Raw genomic sequence first — 20,964 nt, forward strand, 5'->3', positions numbered from 1 at the left:
AGTCACATGTTGGTGAAACAAAACTTACAAAAGTTCGGTTTAGTGAAATTCTATATGACATATTGAATTTTTGAAGGAAAAAAAGGCCAACGATCATGAACCTGGTATTAAATTCAAAGTCTGCAGATTAATTTTTTTACTAATTCAAATATGTAATGTAGTTAATGAAATATTAAGGATATAATGGCCAATACATTTAATATAAAACAAGCACTGGCAAAGCCAACCGGTTTGGTCTTGCCAAACTTGTGCGATATTGATTTTTGTAATCTTTTATTGAAGTTATTTGCAGTAAAAAGAAAAAGAAAGCAAAAGAAAGTATAACACTGCTTAAATGTGGTGGCCTCATACTGGGATTAAAAATGTTTAATTAAAAAAAGGCACTATCACATAAAATGTTCATAAAATATTATTCTTACTTGCTAGCTAGCAGGTGTATTTAGGGCAGGTATAGAAACCTATTTTTAGATTAAATGCACATCACAGGAAAATATGATTCTGATTATCACAAAGAAAGATAATGTTGCCTTTGAACGGCAATACCATAAAAACATACTTTTAACCTATAAGGATAACAAAAACTAAATGATGAAGTATGAATAAAAAAGGACTCACAAAATAAAGTATTAACTTGCCAACCATAGCACTGCACTTCATTTTTAAGTGGATGGACACTTTTGATCACGAGCAATACCATTGCTGACAGTGCATGAAGGTAAGGGCTCAAATGGGATGACCCATTGTCCTAATGCTGAAAGCTGCGATGGATGTAAAAAAGTACTGAATGACAGCTGAGCAAACCATCATATGAAGAGGGCTTACCCAAATATCCTCCATGCATGTATATATGCATTATTTTTATCCATCAACTTACCAGACCCCCCAGGATATAGCGGCATGAATTAGCAAATTTAGCGGCACAAAAATGGAAATTTAGCGGCACAAATATGGAAATTTAGCGGCAATTTTGCGGCATTTTATGTGGCCATTTTTCATACAACAAACACAGATATCTTTGTTTTTTTAGTTATTTAACAACATGAAGCTATGCATATTTGGTTTCTTTACAATGTAGACACTTTGTTTCCTCAAGAATACGGTCTCTCAGATTGAAAAACTGTGATTACTTGCACATGCACATTAACAGACCTTGCCAGAAAGGCCCATGCCACATATGACACCTTAAAGAACGGTCTAGGCGTTTTGCTAGCAACAGCATGCTGGGGTTGTAGTTTTTGCTTTTTTGAAAACATTTTTACTTTAGAGCTGTTAAGAAGAGACCTTGAGCACCTAAGGAGGAGTACAAGGGTGCACGCCACTGACGCAGATTGCATTAACCATTTCTAAAATGTTTAGATCAATAGATGCAAAAGCTATTAATTTAAAAACATCAAGTTTCTTTACACAACCAAAGACTATATGCGCACAACCATGCACAAATAATATGACCGGTATTTAGAAATGGTTTGGAAGCTGTTATACATTTTCTTAGTTCGTGACCATTTTTATGAACTAAAACTGAGCCGCTTTTAAAATTGGCAACACAGCAGATTGAAAGACATTTTACCCAGAGGTCCCTTCCACCTGCGGCATTAAAAGGTGAAAGATAGCAGTGGAGCCGATTTACCCAGCACAATGACGCCCGGGAAATCGCCCATTCGCTGAGTACTTTATCTCGCTGTGTAAAAATCGCTGTTTGGACTAAAAGAATCCTGTCGCCTTGACTTGTGTTTAGTGCAGAAACATATCATATCCCCTGGCTTGGCCCCTATCTTTCACTTTCCCTGTTTGTCCGGTGTCTCATTCTCCCTCCGTTCACAGTCTCTTCTTGCTCTCTCTTCTCTCCGATGTCTCACCCTTCCCCTTCCAGCTTCCCTTTCTGATGCCTCTCTTCTGTGCCTGCCTCTGCCGGCCAGTCTGCAGAAAGACGACGGAAGGGAGAACTGATGGGGTCACCTCATCTGCTCGCAGCCCCTCTGGATTTGTCTGAGTGTACTGCTAATAGCTATCATTCATGAAACACAGCAGGTGGGCAGCAGACCCCTCAGTCCGGAATAAACTTTCTTGCGCTGGGCCTCACCTCCCGCTGTTCTGCACTAGAAGGCTCTCCAGAGATGTCATCAGCCCCCATTAGTGCCCCATAAGCTGTGTTACTGGGTTGTCAGCTAAAATCTGTGAGTTCAGTGCCGGCCAATACGAGGTGGGCAGAGGATCCAAGCAAAGGACACTTCTTGGGCAAGCTGATGATGAAGCAGACCCGCCAGGATATAGCAGGTTTTTTAAAAATGCCGCGATTTCTACAAAAGTGCCGATTTTGCGGGCACCTTTGTAAAAATCGCGGCATTTTTTTAAAAGTGCCGATTTCGCGGCAAATCGCGAAATCGCGAAATCGCGATATCCTGGAGGGTCTGACTTACTTAAGGACATGGGACTGCCCAGCCATCTAAAGCTGTATCTAGGCCAGAGTTAAAAAGAAATTCAACGAGGGAAGATGAATCTTTTAAAAAGTAAAAAGGAGTATGGTAGTCTTTCTACTACTTCTACCAAAGCTAGAGAAAAGAAAGGGAAGGGGCATACAGTAAGGGAGCACAGCCACCCAAAACAATTCAGTAAGAAGGTTTAAAAGACTCAAAACAGAGTAGGAGTAGGATGTGAATGCCGCTGACGAATGGTTGGGATGTTTTGTTAAATAGAGGAGGGACTTGGAGAAAGGTGTAATATCGATGTATATATTAGACAAGACATTGTGCACCCTATGCTGTCAGGCAGGACAAAATGAGCAAATGTCTCAATTTCCGACAATATAGAGGACAGATGATGGGATAAAGTTTGCTTGCACATAATGAAAATCACTGCAATTCAAGATTCAAACTGAATATGTTTAATAAACTGAACAAACATCACTCCTGCTAATTTTATACACATGCTCTGTGACGTCCGGGAGTAATATGTGTCTTGCCCAAATAGTGGGTAGATTCACACAGAGTACAAATATGCACATACAAAAAATGCCTAAGGCATGCCTATTGGGGAGTTTATCCGCACAGAACAAAACAAGCATTGGTGGTGCCAATAGTCCTAGTTTTAATGTGCTACACCCTGCACTCTCAAGGGCACATTTCTTTTACCTCTGATGTGTGATGGAACATGGGCCCAAAAAGGAGAGCATGAGAAGAAGAATGAAGCATGTGAAAGGGCACGTGGGGCTGTAGTCAAGAGCTGAGTTACTCAAGATAAAGTGCCTGCAACCCAACTTGTGCGCCATACAAAGTGTCTTAAATAAGATTCTTTTATTCACTGGTAATCTGTGTAGGAAGTTCACATGGGATTCAACAGAAGCTTTCAGAGGTGAATTAAGCAACCGTCATGAGAGGTGCATTTTGCACAATCTGAAGGCGGCAGATAGGATATTTAGGTAAACCAAGCAAGTGTACATTGTTCCATAATCCAAACAGGATACGATAGCTGCCTCAATCACCAACCTTCTCTCTTTAACTCAGAATCAAGGACAAATTTACTTTAAGCTCTTCAAATGGAGTAAAAAGCACCAGCATTAATAGTAACACCTTCACTTTTTGGGACTGGGAGTGGCCCAAGATCCACCAGTTCCCAAATGGTGATCCAGGTTTACGGGTGAGCGACTAGATTCAACACCTTGATTTTATTTGAATTCAGCTTACAAAGGTTATTGATCATCATACTTGTGATTGAAGCAAAACATTTCTGAAAATTGAGGAGAAAGTCAGTTTGTTTTGCCAGGAACTGAATTTCATCAGCTTTGTTAAAAAATAAAACCAAATGAACAAATTAAAGCAATTAAAGGGGTTAAATAAATATTAAAGAACTCATCAATGATTCTAAATAATTCAGTGACCAGTGTTTTTACATTTAAAAAGAAAATGTACTGTAATTCCCACACAACTAAATACTAAAGATACAATTACAAATGTATACAATGAAATTGAGGCCACTCGTGCATCACCTGCACTAGAGGTCTATGTTAGAAAGTTTCTTGAATAGCACTCGTTACAACGCATGCGTTTTCTACGCATGCCATTACATCGCAAGTCATTACAATGACACGCTGTTACATCACAAGCCATTACTACGTAGGTTGTTACAGCGACTTACTGTAGGGCGGGCGCTGGAGTTTGGAATAGTATAATTTACTATTCTAACTCCAGTGTGTGCAACAGTAGGGAAGGTGTTGGATTGAAAATCCAACAAATCCAACACCTTCTGCCCCCTACAGCAAGCCATTGCAACAACTTGCGTTGTAATGGCATGCGATGTAACAATGCGTCGTTGTAATTTCATGCGATTTATCACATGCATTATAAACAATGTTTCCCAAGTTTGTTAGTTTTAAACAATGTATAACCCTTCCCTATGGCAATTGTTAAGGAGTTCACTACGGGACGTATTTCCAATTGTAGTTGTCAGGGAGTTCTCAGTGTAAAATCCTTTCCTCTTACATTTGTGAGGGAGTTCACAAGGTAAACCCCTTCCTAGTGCATTTGCCAAAGAGGTCACAATGTAAAACCTGACTCTCTGGGTACTGAGTCACAGCAGTCCAAGGCCGACTCGGAGGTGTTTTGGGCTTGAAACTCCGAACTGAGCAAGATACAAAATAACACACCAATGCTTTGTCTTTAAAAGAGAAAAGTAGTTTAAGGCACACACAATTGGGTCGAATAACACAAAACTTTTCAGTCAAATTCTTGTAGAGAATATTTTCAACATGGGCGGAGCTACCACCCGTCACACCATCGTAACGTGATTTACCCGCCGCCATATCACGGAAAGTCCGTTTGCCGCATTTCGGCTAGTCGGCAATCATTACGATTGCCGGCCAGGCGGAGCTGGGGCTCATATATGGTGGTGGTGCAGGCACAGCCATCCATATTATGATGCTTGGATTTAAAGGCCTTTCCATGGCGGTGATGCTGCCATGGAAAGGCTAAAGACCAATCCAGGGTTTTGGCTCTTAGGCAGCAAGCCGAAGCCTAATATCATCAAGTAACAAAGAAAACGGGGGAGACGGGCAGGGAGCTCCGAATTAGACTCCTGGAACATAGATCAGCAATTAAAAACAAAAAAGAAAATGCTCCGCTCACGCAACACTACCAAGAACGCAATCATGGCTGTGACGATTTTACTTGGTACATTCTAGAAAAAATAACTGTAAGCAGACGAGGTGGCAATTTGGAGCTAATAAGAAAAAACGTGAACAATGGTACATATGCCATTTAGATACTATAGACAAGGGCTTGAACTCAAGGGAGGAATGGATGAAACTAATATCAAACCAGTAAAGGAATAATGTGTCCTACTGTCACCGTGATTATTAGGTGTACCCATTAGAAACAATTGGTGCATTGCAATCCCACTAGAAACAATTTATGCATTGTAATTCCACCATAGGTAACATGAAACAATTTTTATTTAATTACAATTGTCAATACAATACCTACACAATAAAAACCAATAGCTACAGGCTAAAGAAATAAATTACAAATCGGAAACTAACTAAACTCGAAAGACCACATGAAAAAGAGGCTTGACTCGCACCCCGGTAAATCATAGCGAGGTTTGTATACGGAGGAGTTTAGAGGAACTGGAGTTGAAATCGAGGCGTGAAACGCGGAAGTAATTCAAAGCGCGACGCCCGGGTCATAAGAAATCCCCACGCATTAGAATAATCTAATCAAGCTGTGGCAATTAGGTAACATCCAATAGGAGGGAAACTGACTCAGTTTAAAAAGGGCTCGAGAGACAGAACCCGAATAACAGCCTTTTTTTGAAGACGGTGACGAGAGCCAGCGTGCGGGACTCGGGTTGGAAGATAGATCGAAACAGCCTAAGGTAAGGAGAACGAATCTCCGCGCATAACTAGAGGCAATTAGAGTACGAGGGTAGGTTAACAGTGGAGCTTATATCTCCAATACAGAAAGCGGTAGACCAACTACGCAGAAGAATAAGGCGCATTCCCACCCGACCCAAGGACCAGCCTATGTCAGTACTAGGTAGGTTTTAACGAAGTCCCTCGTCTATAAATAGGTTGTAACTTAATGGCAAATACTAAAACAATATCCATTGCATCTAGGTTACAAAGCAAAAGAGGAACCTCGATATGTATGATTTCGCACTCTAGTTCTGTGGAGAAGAGTATCAACCACGTAACAACTGTCCCTTAAAGCAAGGTATATTGAAAAATTAGATAGGAGAATAGGACTGTCATAAAAAGCTCATCCACAAGGAATGTTTAAATAAAATTAAACCCCCTGTATATTTCTCCATAGTGGACACACATCTTCGTAATTTTAACCTGACAACTTTTGAACAAGGGTCATCAGATAGCGAGATGTAACAGGGTTATCAGGTAAATAATGATCGCAGTGGATATAGATAAATATATAACAACAGGTGGGACCATATGGTAAACCCATACTATCCCTTATCTTTCCAGATTTAGAAAATAAGAGAAGGATTCGACTATGCAAAAACTGAAAGCAACAACTGAATTAAATCCCAAGCTCCATAAATTGAAAATGCAATAAGGTAATTTTATTTGAAAATAATGATTTACAAACCGGGATAAGACATAAGAGGTGAATCACAACGCAACGGCCGACCCACAACGGGAGGGGGAGGTTGGCTTCTCGCTTGCAATAAAAACAAACCTTGGTGCTAAGAATAAGCTGAGATGCCAATAGGAACACCCTGGGAGGCTTGTTTGTTAATGGATGCCCACATATTGGTAGGATGTTTGAGTAATAAAAGAACAAGGTTGCAACCAATGTATGTCAATTATAATACTGATGGAAACAAGGATAAGTGGGCTAATGATAAAAAGCTGTAGAACTTAAAGTTGAAAGCACTGACTATGTAAGATGTTATCACAAATGCGATGTAACCTAGAGATGATTACTAATGGTTGAACGTAATATACTGATTCGGATATATTTACCAACAGGATCTCCATGTACAAGGCAACCATCCAGTGCCAGAATAGGAGAGACACATATGTTTAAAGTCTTGAAAAAGATGGCATATTACTGAAAGAGTCCATCGAAACGCGTCGACGCCCCTCACTGTACAATCGAATAACCCAACTCACCCTAAGAACAACATAATAAGTCGAGTCTAGGATTGAGTTATAACGAGGGTTTTGATGTGCACATTTGAATGACAAATTGTTTATGTCTGTGTCTGTCTCTCTCTCCCCCATTTTTTGTAAACCACACAACTTGTCTTAATTAATGAGATTATTTGCAACTTGGTTGATTACAGTATGATGATGTGTTGTTTCCTATATGTATTGTGAAGGAGTTTTTTAATTGCAAAAACATTTCATGTAATAAGATTGTCTTTTAATTTGTTTTTATGGTTTGTTTTAATAAAATTTGTAAATTTTATACACAAAATTGTTTATGTTTATGCTAAATTGAGCTTTCTGTCCAAGACCAATATTGGGGCATATTCTCTCAGTAATTTGACCAAGGGAAACTACCGAACTTTACTGTTTATAAGTACCCTACTCCCCTGGTTCTCAAGGGGTCTCTCTCAATCCTTCTACACCGGTTCCATTTCTGCCAGCCTCTCAAGGGTGTCAGGCTTTTTAAAAAGTCTACAATTTACAATTTTCGGTCGGTCCGCCATTGAGCCGACAGGAGTGCGGCGCCTGAACGGGCAACACATTTAAAATACATATTTCAGACTCTCGATTTCCTGCTAGAAAGCTGCATTTATTGCCCCAGCTGTACTCGTGTGGTCTTAAGTCCTTATGTATCGCAACTGGTTCTTTTGTAAAGCGCTCTGACACATTCGGGTAATGTTCGCGCTATAGAAAATCGCATTAAATAAAAAAATTACATTTAAAAAAAGAGCGCATCAGCCCGCCAGGTAACTAAAGTCTGACGTCTAGCTCTAGTCATTCCATCTCAGAGCCCTGCTTTCATTTTCCATGAAAAGCTTGCGATGCTTCGAGCCAGCGTGTGTTAAGTAGGTGCATGCCAACACGGGGGCATATCAGATTCTTTGCAGCCTGGCACCAACACCTGGGTGGGGCGCATGAGCTCATTGAAAATCCACTGAACTAGGCAAGCCTGGGAACTGAAGGCAGGGCCTGTGGGGGCAGGGACAGGGGTGTAGCTTTGCCACGTGACACCGAGGGTTGGAGATGCAATCGTGGACCCAAGTTCAACGTGCCCAATGCATTATGGGAGTGGTAGTTTTAATTCATGACTCTTACGCATATTTTATTTAAATAGTACAATAAACATAAAAGTTCTGACTACCGACAGGGCTTATTGTACTAAATGGTCGTGAGGTTCACTGGGTCACCCCATTAGATTGCAATGGTACTGTACATTAAAGTGACACAGTACAAAAGCTTTCCAAAGTGGGAGCGCAGAAGCGGAATCAAGCCACCCCCGTTACCATGAACTCATCCAGTAATCCTCGCGCTCGGCGCTCGCTATCTTCAATCAATGCCTCTCTATTTTTATCACAGGTATTTACTTCCTCCCACATACAGTGTAAACTGCGGATCACTGTTTGTGGAGGGTGACGCAATCAGGCACTCCCTGCGAGCCAGCCACACCACACCACACGTTATCACGCGATACACATAACCAGTGCTGAACAGCAGGCACAGCCCAGCGGGAATCCACCGGGGGCAGAGAAGGAATTCAATATCACGCCAAAAAGCATGTGAAAGACACCTGGCCTTACTAGAGACTGGGAGTTCATTGAGACTGGAACTTACTAGAGACTTGACCAAGCCTAACTAGAGATCTAACCTAAAGAGGAACTTAATCCTACTAGAGACTGGGTATTAGTAGAGACCGGGCATTAGCAGAGCCTGGGCATTAGTAGAGACTGGCCATTAGTAGAGACCGGGCATTAGCAGAGACTGGGAATTAACAAAGTCTGGGCATTAGTAGAGAACGGGCATTAGCAGTGACTGGGCATTAACAGAGGCTGGGCATTAGTAGAGACCAGGTTATACTAGACACGGACAGCGGGAGGGGGGACGGGCTAACGGACAGCGGGAGGGGGGACGGGCACACGGACAGCGGGAAGGGGGACGGGCTCACGGACAGCGGGAGGGGGACGGGCTCACGGACAGTGGGAGGGGGGACGGGCACACGGACAGCAGGAGGGGGCGGGAACGGGCTCACGGACAGCGGGAGGGGGGGCGGGAATGGGATAAAAAAAGTAGTAAAATATGCCGCTTACCTGCTAGCAACTCTTGGAAAGTGAAATCGCGCAGCCCACCCCTGCAAAGCACACGTTGGAAATGAAACCAACATGCCAAGATGAAAAAAAAAATAACATCCGCCCACCGCCGGAATGACGTCACAAAGGGGCGGGATGAGAAAAATTCGACGGAACGCCCACGAATCGCCTCGCACAATGACGGACGCCTCTCTCTTCCAATGGCTAGCCTCCATTTATGGAGCTAGCCAATGGAAGACAGAGGCGGGACAAAGCCCCATACTATTCTCAAACGATTTCGCCTGCGCGAACGCTGCTGCGCAGCGGATCGCCAGGCGAAACCTAAAAAGGAGGCAACAAGGGAGAAAAGGGAATACAGGAAGAAAGGAAACAAGGGGGTGTGTGAAGAGGAAAGTTAAAGAAAACACAAACCCAACTATGGGTCTCACCTCAAATATCTTAATCCCGATCCACTTAGTTGCTATTCGTGCTTCAATATATTCTCCAAGGCTCAATCAAGTAGAGGTCCTAAATTCTAGTGAGAGAAATGGAAGCACTGACTAGGACTATGCATTGCAAACCAGAATAAAAACCATAACTCCCACTTTGTATGTAGGATCAGCAATTTATATAGAAAAATCATTATGAACAACATTAACCCGTAAGCATCCCACTAGGGCATAATTCAGACCATTGAAACAAAGGCGTCTTACCGCAGGCGCAAACGACTGTTGAACTATGCAGTTCAAATGTCCCAAACTCTTCCAAAATTGGATGGCCCAACAAGCTAATCCAAATCCTGGTGGAGAGAGAATACAAAAGGTAAGGTAGGCAATGTGTTGCACAGGGGGGGAGGATGACAAAAATAAAGATAGCACAGCGGGTCATCTTACCTCCATATCCACAAACAGGTTTAGTTACAAAGGGTAATCACTTTCTATATTTCCGAAATCCAAGGCCAGTGTAGCGGACGATAATCCTAGTGCGAAGAATAAATTATATTCAGCTTATTGATCACAAAGTCAATCGATCAGACAAATTCTGGACATAATTGTTAATAAAAGGCCCGCCAATTTTTTATATAGTTTATAACAACAATATACACCCGAGAACTAACCAGCAACCAAATCGCGCCAGCATGGTGAGAGAAGCACTCAGAAGACATATTATGTCAATCAGGTTATTCTCATTAAGACGTCTGTGAGTCATTATGAATCCATATACTGGCAAATTAACCCACCGGACACCCGTATAGTAAAAGGGACAGCGTACGTCCCATTCCCATAGTAAACGGCGAATCAGTAAAAGACTAAAGAAATACATATAGCCAGTTTATAGCCACGCAATATAGTAACGCAACGTCGCTTCCACAATGGGCTTCCACCAATATAATTACTGGTAACACCGCGGCTCATCAAGCACCCGTATTGGCATACAAACACCGCAATCCCCCCTCACCTGGTCAGTGTCGACGTCCACAGCAACGGTCCCTCATCCGGACTTTCAAGTAATCGCACCATTGCTTGCCCACATTAAATAGGGCGTTTGGGGCAATGCGCATGCCCCACGCGAGGCGTCATCACCACGTATGCGCTTATTGTATAGAAGCGCGCGTGGCCGCCATGTTGTAAGGGTGACCCCTGGTTTGGAATAGGGGACAGGATAAGCTCTGTGTGTGGCAATCATAGTTTTTCATATAGAAATATGTCCCCAAGTCAGTTAAAATCTGCCACAGGTAAAAAAAGATAACAACTATGTGCTGTATACACAGTTCAATCTAGTGGTCTAATCTTACAAGGGTCTCCCGATAATGTGTGCATAAAATCAAATTGAGTTTTGTACATCCACCGGTGTACGGTCAAATTCATAAGCGGTGACAACCTCGGTCCATATCCTCACAGAGTTGCCGATTTCTGCACCGCCAATATCCACTAGATGACATTGAGTGAATGGGCGGCATTTTCGAGTAACTATATTCGGTTGAAACCGACTATCTCCCCAGAGTCACAAATCGATCCATATATAATCTAGCTAAACAAAACATGGTGAGGGGAAACATTGTATATGATAAGACTGAAAATGATGCTGCAAATAATAATCCTAAGAATGATAGAAGTGAAGGATGCTATCCCTCAACGCTCACATAACAATCCAACATGGTCAAACATTGGCATAAGCAGGTGGCATTACGAAACGGGTAGTTATTTTGTACTTAAGTAATATGGAAAAAGAGGGCACTTATAACTGTGCATGTCAGTGTGGCTGGACGTCTCCGCATTAGGATGTCGGGCTTGGCGGTGGCGATCCGCCCGACATCCGTCCCCGCCCGCCACCCATTTACCCCTGCCATATTACTATTGCGGGGTAGCACGGTGGACGGAAATACCGTCCGCCGCTTTTCCGCCAGGTCGACAAGTCGACCGGGCGGAAAAGAGTTTAATATGGTGGCGGTGTCTGCTAGACACCGCCATCTATATTATGATGGGGCGGACACATGCCTTTCCGAGGCGGCGTTGCCACCACGGAAAGGCATGCAAGAATCTCTTGCGGAGGCCCGTTGCGGACCCCAAGGATTCTGGGGGGTGCACATGGGGGGTACCATTTCAACATACAATGTGGCAGGCACTGCGCGGTGCATGTCATGTTGTGCATTGAAATGCATGACGTGAATTTTTAGCATTGCGGCGGGCGGTGCTTTCAGCACCGCCCGCCGCAATGTTAAAAAGTCGGGATGCACCTGCAAGTGTAGCAGGCGCATCCTAATGACCCCCATGGGACCCCCGCCCTTATGGCGGGTGGTCCCTTTTTACACCGCCATCCTAATGACCCCTTTATATTTCTCCAAACTCAGCTGTATTGCACAGCCAGGTTGAAGAAAAGCTATGGGCTCCCTATTCCTGAGGGAGCGTTAGACCATCCCGCTCAGGCCAATCCAGGTGCCACTCTCATGTTAAGCATAGCATGAGAGCAGCATCTGGATTGGGTGGGGAGCCTGTGCTGTGGGCCATGGACTGCCGGGAAGAGAGCTGGGAGAGGAGCACTGAGGCGGCCATCAGTGGCAGGTAAGTCTTTTCTTTTATTTTAACTCCCCTCCCTGCACCTCCCCCCACTTTAGATTGGTGGTGGCCGCCACTGCTTCTTAAAGCTGTTTTGAATAAGGTTTGGCGACAGCTGCACTGTCATGCCAGACCTAAAAATCATGAAGGAGAAAGCCTGGTTGGCTTTAGAGTTAGCAAATAGGATAGCCATTGACTGGATGAGTGCTGAGACCAGCGCAATGAAAGCGTGGATTAAAGATGTGGGAGAATAGTTGATTGTACATGTAAGGAAACACCAAACTAAAAGAAGCTATAGTAGATTGGAAGGAATCCTTGGCTGTACCCCCAAGAATAAGTGACCCTTGAAGAAATACTCAGCTAAGGGCATGCATATGTGTGCCCCTGAGGGGTTTATACAAGTTTTACCACCTGATAAAATCCAGTATTGCTTGGCGGATAACTTATAGGGTGCAATGAACTCCACCTATTCTTAGTATTTTTCCTTTAATGGGAACTAAAATGAATTTGGCCTTTACTGCACCAAAATCTGTATTTTTCAATAATTATCAGGTATTATTCCCCCATTAAAATCTGGCAGGTTTGACCTTCTGAAATTTGTCAGTGGAGGCGGACATTATTGCACCCAGTAATTACTGGGTGCTATAAAGTCCAAATGACTTGGAATTTCGACCCCTGCACAAATTCGAAATTTTCTAAGGCATTATCAGAACCCGAGCATTAGTGATGTGATACAAATAAATAATTACATTTGATATTCATGAGCGCGTACATTTGACAAAAAAAGACAGTACTTGCAGAGAGGGTTGTGGGGATCAGACACACCTGCACAGCAGACACTGAGGAGCCAGAGCTTCTGGATGCTTTGACGTGTAATATGCATAAAGTATGGCTGTATCACTGCTCTGTATGGCGTGTTGTTATTTATGTTTTCGATGAAAACCAACAAAATATTGTTTAACAAAGAAGAGCAATAAAACATGGTACTTCTCAAAACAGTGCAAACTCAACTGTTACGACTGGTGTGGCGGGCAAAGCCACCGAGAATAAGCTGGGCCACACTGACACTTCTTTATGTTTACTATCTCTGCGGGCAGGCTCAGTATGCGCACTTCTGGTTTAAATTGTATTTCATATGTGGCTGTGGAAGAGGGGGACGCATGCCCGGTGCAATTGAAAAGCATAATCACGTACACCAATAGACGGACGCCCAAATCGGAGATTAATACGATTGACTCTACCATTGCCGCGTAGCAGGAGATCGGGAGGCGGACGCATAGACTGCCTCTTTATGCTCCGGCGTTGCCCATTGAAGGTCATGCCGCTCTTTCAGTGGCGGGGGAGCTCGGAGCAATTACGGCACTCAGGGAGGCAGGCTTAACTCATATGAGCGACCTATATTTAGAAGGGACATATATCACGGGGGTAGATCTGGGCTATATACAGAATTCCACGCCTCTATTTCAATATAACTTCTACAGGCTACGTAGGACTGTAGGAGATCACTATGTCTGCTTTCCGACTGAACCTTTAGTGTCAAGGGCCTTGCACCTGGTTATAGTAACCGCATAAAAAAAACAACAACTGCTGACTAGGTTGTACAGGGCAGTGCAGGAGGAGACGGTTTGCCCAGGGGACAAATGTTTGTTGCGCTGGAATACTGTACTGGATACGCAGATTTCAGAGGACACGTGGGTAAAAATATGCATGTTAACGGGGAGGCTGTTGTCCAATAGTAACCTACGCATCATTCATTTGAAGTTCCTGCACCAGGTGTATCACACTCCTAAGAAACTCCATAGGATGGGACTCAGAGATACGGATTGCTGTAGGCGCTGCGGGCAGGGAGGGGCCGACTCCTTTCATTTAGCATGGCAATGCAGGTTGGTGCACCACTATTGGGAGGAGGTGGTCTCACTTATATACACTATGACGGGCCGATTGCTAGACTGTACGCCTCTGGAGTGCTTGTTGGGGTACGGGGTACGTGCCTGGGCTGAAAGCTACAATGAGCCGCTTTGTACAAGTGGCGTTGTTATTGGCAAAGAGGAGGGTGCTGTTTACATGGGATGGTCACCAGCGGCCGAGTTCGGCTAAATAGATAAAAGACATGATATATTGTCGGGAGCAATTGGAACTCTACGCTGAAGAATTACCAAGGGCATCCCGCCCTAGAGACATTTGGGCTCCCTTGAGGGAATATCTGATGGCTCGGAGCGAACAAGAAGGGTGATATCGCTGACAGAGAAATGTACATTGGGGTTGGTCTATCATGGTGCAATGCTGTTATGTTGAAGACATATGGATATGCGGATCTGTACATTGTTATTTGATCATAATGTAGTGCCTTATTGCTCCTATATCTTATTGCAGGAAGGGGTTCGGGGGGGGGGGGGCATTTTATTGCATGCACTGTCATTGAAATGTGTAATGAAGCAACGTATATGATGTGCACTGTTTGAAAACTAATTTTTTTTAAAACAAAAAAAAACATGGTAATTCAGAGGGTAATGAGACAGAATATCGATGCAAAAAATTCAAACTACATTAATATCGAGTTGGAAATATCGTGGAATGGAAACATCGAGTGAAAGATTATCGTTGTCAACAATATCTATGTGAAAGTAAGTGATATCGATTTTATAAATATAGAAGTCATTAATATCGTTTGCAAAAATATTGTCATGTAGTTTAGTATACATTTTAAATATATGTCATGCAATTTTTTTATACAAGTATTGTTTATTTTTTTTAATATATGTGTTAGATTTCTAGTAGTTATTACATTTAATTTAATTACATTTTGCGACTTTTAGTTTTGTAGCGGTTGGTGGGTTTATAGGGTAATAAAGTGGGAAGTAATTTAATCATAATAATTTAATGATTATTTAATTATATTTATTTCATAGATATTTAATGTTGATTAATATTAATTAATTAATTGATAATTAATTATGGTAATTGTGTAATTGTTAGGTGCTGGTTGTGGTGCTAAAAGGGGTAAAGGGTGGGAAGTATTTTTTTATATAATTAATAATTCGTTGTTAATTCATATTAATTAGTTAATTGATCATTCATTATGGTGATTGAGTAATTTGTTTTTAGAGCAGGTTATGGGGTTAATAAGGGCAAAGGGAAATGAGTAATTAATTTTTAAATAATTAATACTTAGTTAATCATTAACATTAATACATTAATGGATAATTATGTTAACTATTTATTTCATGTTTTGGGGCTGTGGGTTTTGAGTTTATAGGGGTAAAGGGTGGGGAGTAAAGATTTTACTTAATTTATAATTAGTTGTTAAATACAATTAAAATTATTTTTTATTGTGTAATTAATGTTTTTAAAGTTTATTTTTAGGTGCGGGTTGTGAGGATTATAGGGGTAAAGGGTGGGAAGTTAATTAATTTTAGATGTGGGTACTGGGTTTTGTAGGGGTATGGGTTGGGAAGTAAATGTTAATGAAATTTGTAAAAGAGGGCGAATAACCAGAGGTCTCTTGGCGCTAGGGACAACTGTAAGCATACTCATCGCCTAGTCCAATTAATATTTTTTTTAATTAATAATAATTATTAATTTAATTAATTGTGTTGTGTGTTTTGTGGGGGTATATTGTGGGAAGTACACTAATTATAATTAATTAATAATGAATATTTAATTAATGAAAATTTAATTGTTGATGAATATTTATATTAATAGTGTAAATACTTTTTTAGGCGCAGGTCATGACTTTTGTGGTGTTATAGGGTGGGAAGTAACTAAACTACATTTATGTAATAATTAATGTTTTTGTTAATAAATAATTTCTAAATAAAAATATTTATTTCTACGAAAATCATTTTTGTATTTTATTTATAATAGTATTTGTAGGTATTTGTGATATGTATTTAACATTATAACATGTTTTTATTTTATTTTTATTTTTAAATATATATATTTTTTCCAACAGTCATAGATTTTTTTATTCACGTTGTTTTTAAAATATTTTTATTTTGTTGAAGATATTTTGTTTGTTTTTAATGTTGAACTGACTAGAGTGGGAATAGTCCGTTTTACCCGTCCGCTATCCAACACTTGCTATCCAACACTTTCCCTACTGTTGCATTTACTGGAGTGGGAATAGTAAATGTTGCCCCTCTGCAATATAACACTTTCCCTACTGTTGTACTGACTGGAGTAGGAATAGTTATTTTTACCCCTCCACAATCCAAAGTTTTCCCCACTGTTGTACTGACTGGAGTGGGAATAGTATATTTTACCCCTCCTCAATCCAATGCTTTCCCTACTGTTGCACTGACTGGAGTTGGAATAGTAAATTTTACCCCTCCGCAATCCAATGCTTTCTGTACAATTGCACTGAATGGAGTGATAATAGTAAATGTTACCCCTCCGCAATCCAGCAATTTCCCTACTTTTGCACTGACTAAATGTGAGATGAGTAAATTTTACCCCTCTGCAATCCAATACTTTCCCTACTGTTGCAATGACTGGAGTGGGAATTGCGTTTTTGTGTTAATTATACATTTTATTGTTGTGTTAAATGTAGTGGGAATAGTAAATTGTGGCATTTCGTAATCTTATATTTTATGTACTGTAGTTAGAATAGTAAATCTTATTTTTGTAAGGTGTAAAATATTTTGTTACTGTTGTGTTGTTTTAGGTGGGGGTAATTATGTTTATACTTATTTAGTTCAAAAATGTTTTCTTTTTCATGTAGTGGGAAATGTATATATATTTGTTTTAATGTGTAATAATTTATTTCATGTTGCAATTTATATAATTTTGTTTTTGATTTATTATAATAATAATCATTTTATCATTATCAAGTAAATTTTATTCCGTTACACAAGGACAACCATAAAAGTTACAATTCTACAATACATAAAAAAAATCAGACATATTAAAACACACCATAAAAAACAAGCCCACTCCAGAGTAATACTCAATATTAAAAGCGAGGAGCCAGAAATATCAAAATGTGCAAAGCTACTAATTCATAAGGAACAAACGTCCCATAAAACATCATAAAAAAGTAGAAATGGGCCTGCTTTCCTTTTACACCCTAAACAGAGCTAGGCCAACATACTGTAAACTGCCCGGAGCGACAACAACCCCCACATTATACATTCATACAAGCCCTAGATTTCATTATGGATTTTAAATACCCCACGACAAAAAATATACAATCCTCATTCAGTAGTTGTAAATACAAGAGGGCTGGGTGAGCTTGTCTAAAGTTCAACTTCTTTAAGATAGGGACCAGGAAATGTTTCCGTGGAACAGGGTAAAATTTACAGAAGAACATGAAGTGCATCAAATCCTGTGGAGGCAGACCATCGCAGCCACAGGATGCTAACACTTGTCCTCTGTGGCAGCCCTTGGGTCTAGCCAGCAAAAGATGAAACATATTCATCCTAAACCTGGTTAGAAGAAACTTCTTGTGTGTGGACAGGGACCCCAGGAGGTAGGGTCCGTAAGTGAAGTTGTTTTAAGCATTAAAAACCTACGGACACTTACTTTCTTAAGTTCCAGCTCATCCCTATCCAGTCTCTTTAAAGATAAGTAGGCTACCTTTACTGATTCCACATCCTTCTTAGGGATTGTTTCAGGCTTATAAAATAGCTCTACATGACCTACCTCTTCAAGGCTTCTTTTAATATAATTAAGCCATGGAATTTGGAGTGCTTTATCGAGTGTCAAGCACTCTCTCATTATAGTATGGGTGAGATTTAACTCCTGATTCAGCCAGCATTTTAACCAGAATACCTGAGGGTGCGAGGCCGGAGTATCACTCAGGAACGGGACACCCAATTCTTTGTGAGACGTCAAGTTAGAAAGGCTTTCGGGGGCACACATCAGGCGCTTTAGGAATTTGTTCTGTGCCACCTATAGAGGATTCACCATAGTGTGACCCCAAATTTCACTCCCGTAACTGGCTATAGCCAGGCATTTAGCCTGATACACCTTTAACATTGCACCTATTGGTTTACACCCTATCTTTGTGGCAAAATTAAAAATTGCTGCATTGGCCCTAACCAAGGCCCCCCTGTTCTTGGTAATTTGGGGCCCCCATTGTAACTGATCATCCAGGAGAAACCCTAAGTATGAGAAAACATGTGTACGTGGGATGGGGGAAGAGCCAGCCCTAAATTGGGAGCTTTGTTTGGTCGCAATCCCCCTTGCATAACGTAAGATTTTGTGTGGTTAATGGCCAGATATAAAGCTGGAGAAAGGCTATAATAGAGATTGAAGGCCTAATGCCGTCCTCGCTAGGAAGACGGCATCATCCGCATACAGTAGGACAGGAAGTCCACGACGCCCTACGTATGGGAAATCTACCTCCAAGTTACTTAAGACTTTGTCCAAATCATTTATATAAAGGTTAAATAAGAATGGAGCCATTATCCAACCCTGTCTTACTCCCCTTTTAATATCCAGGTCCCTAGTAGCCCTGAGGTTCTGAGAGAACCTTACATTGTCCTTGGTTGACCTATGCAGATCTTCCAAGAAGTCGACTAGACTATTCTCTACCCCCATTGCCCTCATGGCCTGCCACAGCTTGACCCAGTTGACACAGTCAAAAGCTGAGGACAGGTCCATGAAGGCGAGGTATACAGTACCTGGGTGTGCAACTGTATATTTGCTCAGTATCAGGGAGAGGTTAAGGCATTGGGCCACCGTAGAACACCCAGGGCGAAAGCCAAACGGAACCTCTAATAAGATTTTATGCGCCTCCGTCCAGCTAGACAATCTGTTCAAGAGTACCCCACCTTCGACTTTGACCACTGAATCAAGAAGGGAGATAGGCCTATAGCAGTGAGTGCTACTCTTATCCACCTTCTTAAAGACAGGGACAATGGTAGAGGTCGCCCAGGACTCAGGGCACCCATATTTTGCGGCTGCGTTAAACACCGCCACAAGTATTGCCACCCAGAATGAAGGGTCAGACTTAAATAGGTCCGTGGGGTTACCATCCGGGCCCGGGGCTTTATTGCTTGCTAAGCCTAAAATACCTTCCACCACCTCATCCAATTCAAAATTCACTGCGGGGGCATTCATATCACGGCCAACCTGTGGGAGGAGCTCCATTGGGCTCTCGAACATTAATTTAAAATGGAGCACCCATTCCTCCTCCGTTATATGGGAATCAAGGGCCCTCGCAATATCCTGATCAAAAAGGGGCACGTTCACAATGCTCCAGAACCTGGAGCTACTCCGTAGGGTGCTAGAGTCTATCAACTCTTTCCAGGTCTCTTCCTTCATATCTCCTTTCCTTTTTGCCAAGCAATCCTTATACTCTTTCTGGAAGACTCGCACCAGTACAGTATTTCGAGGGTTTGCTGACAAAGATTCCCTTCGTTATTTAGCGGCCTTAGAGCAAGCAGGATCAAACCATCTCGGTCCATGGTGCGCCGGTCTGCCACCTGGGACACTTAATATCTTTCCCACTTTTTGTTACGATAGATGCATAAGCATTAATAACCTCGCTTGGTGAAGAGCCTTCATCCAGACACAACCCTACCTCAATAGTGCACGATTCTCTAACCTTCTGGTAAAAGTTATCTGGGGTGATCTGGGACCATTTAAGACGGCCGTGAGTCGTCCGTTGCCTTGAGCTTTCCCGTTATTGCTACTCCACTGATCTGAGCTGACCGTGGTCCCTGTAGATACACCTATAGAGGGTTGTGATCGCTATATACACTGTCTTCAATATGAAAACCACTAAATACTGCTTTTGAGAACGAGGACATTTAAATATAGTTGATAAATAACCCCCTCCCTCTTCCGTTAAAGGTGGGTACATGGAAAGTGCGAAGTGGATCGGAAATGGACATGGTGCACATCATGTCCAGATCACTCATCAGGTTATTTAATGCCTCCCCTTGTGTGGAATGTTCAAAATGGTACCCCTTGAGGTGAGGACATCCCAGCTCGGAAACTCCGGTAAGCATGGGGTTTCCACAAGGTGGATGTTGAAGTGCCCAGAAACCATTAAGTTATGAAGAATGGAATCATAAGATTGATAAATAAGAGTTCTCAAGGTGGCAATATTACTCACACCAGATGGGCAAGTCACAGAATTGTAAAAATTAATTAATCCCCAGTTTTTATCTCCCCTTTTTAATATCAATGGCAATATACTTGGGCTAGGGGAAGAGATGACCTTAATCTGGCAATCAACTGTCAGGGAGATGTAGGTTACTAATCCTCCCATGTGTCTACCCCCAGCAGAGGGGATTGCTGGCCCAGAAAAAGCCCTGTAACTCTCCAGGAATAGATCACATTCTACCGACCAAGTTTCTTGGAGGTTAATAACAAAGAATTGCCTCACAAATTTGAGCCAAAGCGGATCCTTAAATTTGCTCGCTAACCCTGCAATGTTCCAGGATAAAAAAAATCTGTTTTTTTCTACAGGTGCACCTAGAATATCATATGCTGCCTCTTGTGGTTGCAGAATGTTTAAATCGAGGTTGGGGCCCTCTCTCAAATCATTTATCATGTCATTCCCTAGTCAATCACAGCCCTCCATCCCTGTTAATGGTAAAAATCTGTTATGCAGATATATCATGGAACATACACCTTGATGTCCAACAAATAGAACTGGGGGATGGACCGTAGGTGTTTACTGTTGCATGTATGCAGGGATCGAGCCGTGTGACCACCCACCTTGGGCAACTGGCAT

At 41.8% G+C, this 20,964-nt stretch overlaps 1 protein-coding gene across 1 annotated transcript in view; it reads left to right on the forward strand.

Annotated features, from left to right (window-relative positions):
* LOC144783759 (tumor necrosis factor receptor superfamily member 16-like) overlaps nt 1-20,964 on the forward strand; it is a 172,174-nt gene that overhangs the window by 49,855 nt on the left and 101,355 nt on the right. Inside the window, exon 2 of the mRNA XM_078662448.1 lies at nt 14,783-14,902. The gene's annotated coding sequence lies outside the window, so the exon portion shown is untranslated. The remainder of the gene's footprint in view (nt 1-14,782; nt 14,903-20,964) is intronic.

The sequence above is a fragment of the Lissotriton helveticus genome, chromosome 10 (assembly GCF_964261635.1).
Source record: "Lissotriton helveticus chromosome 10, aLisHel1.1, whole genome shotgun sequence".
Lineage (NCBI taxonomy): Eukaryota > Metazoa > Chordata > Amphibia > Caudata > Salamandridae > Lissotriton > Lissotriton helveticus.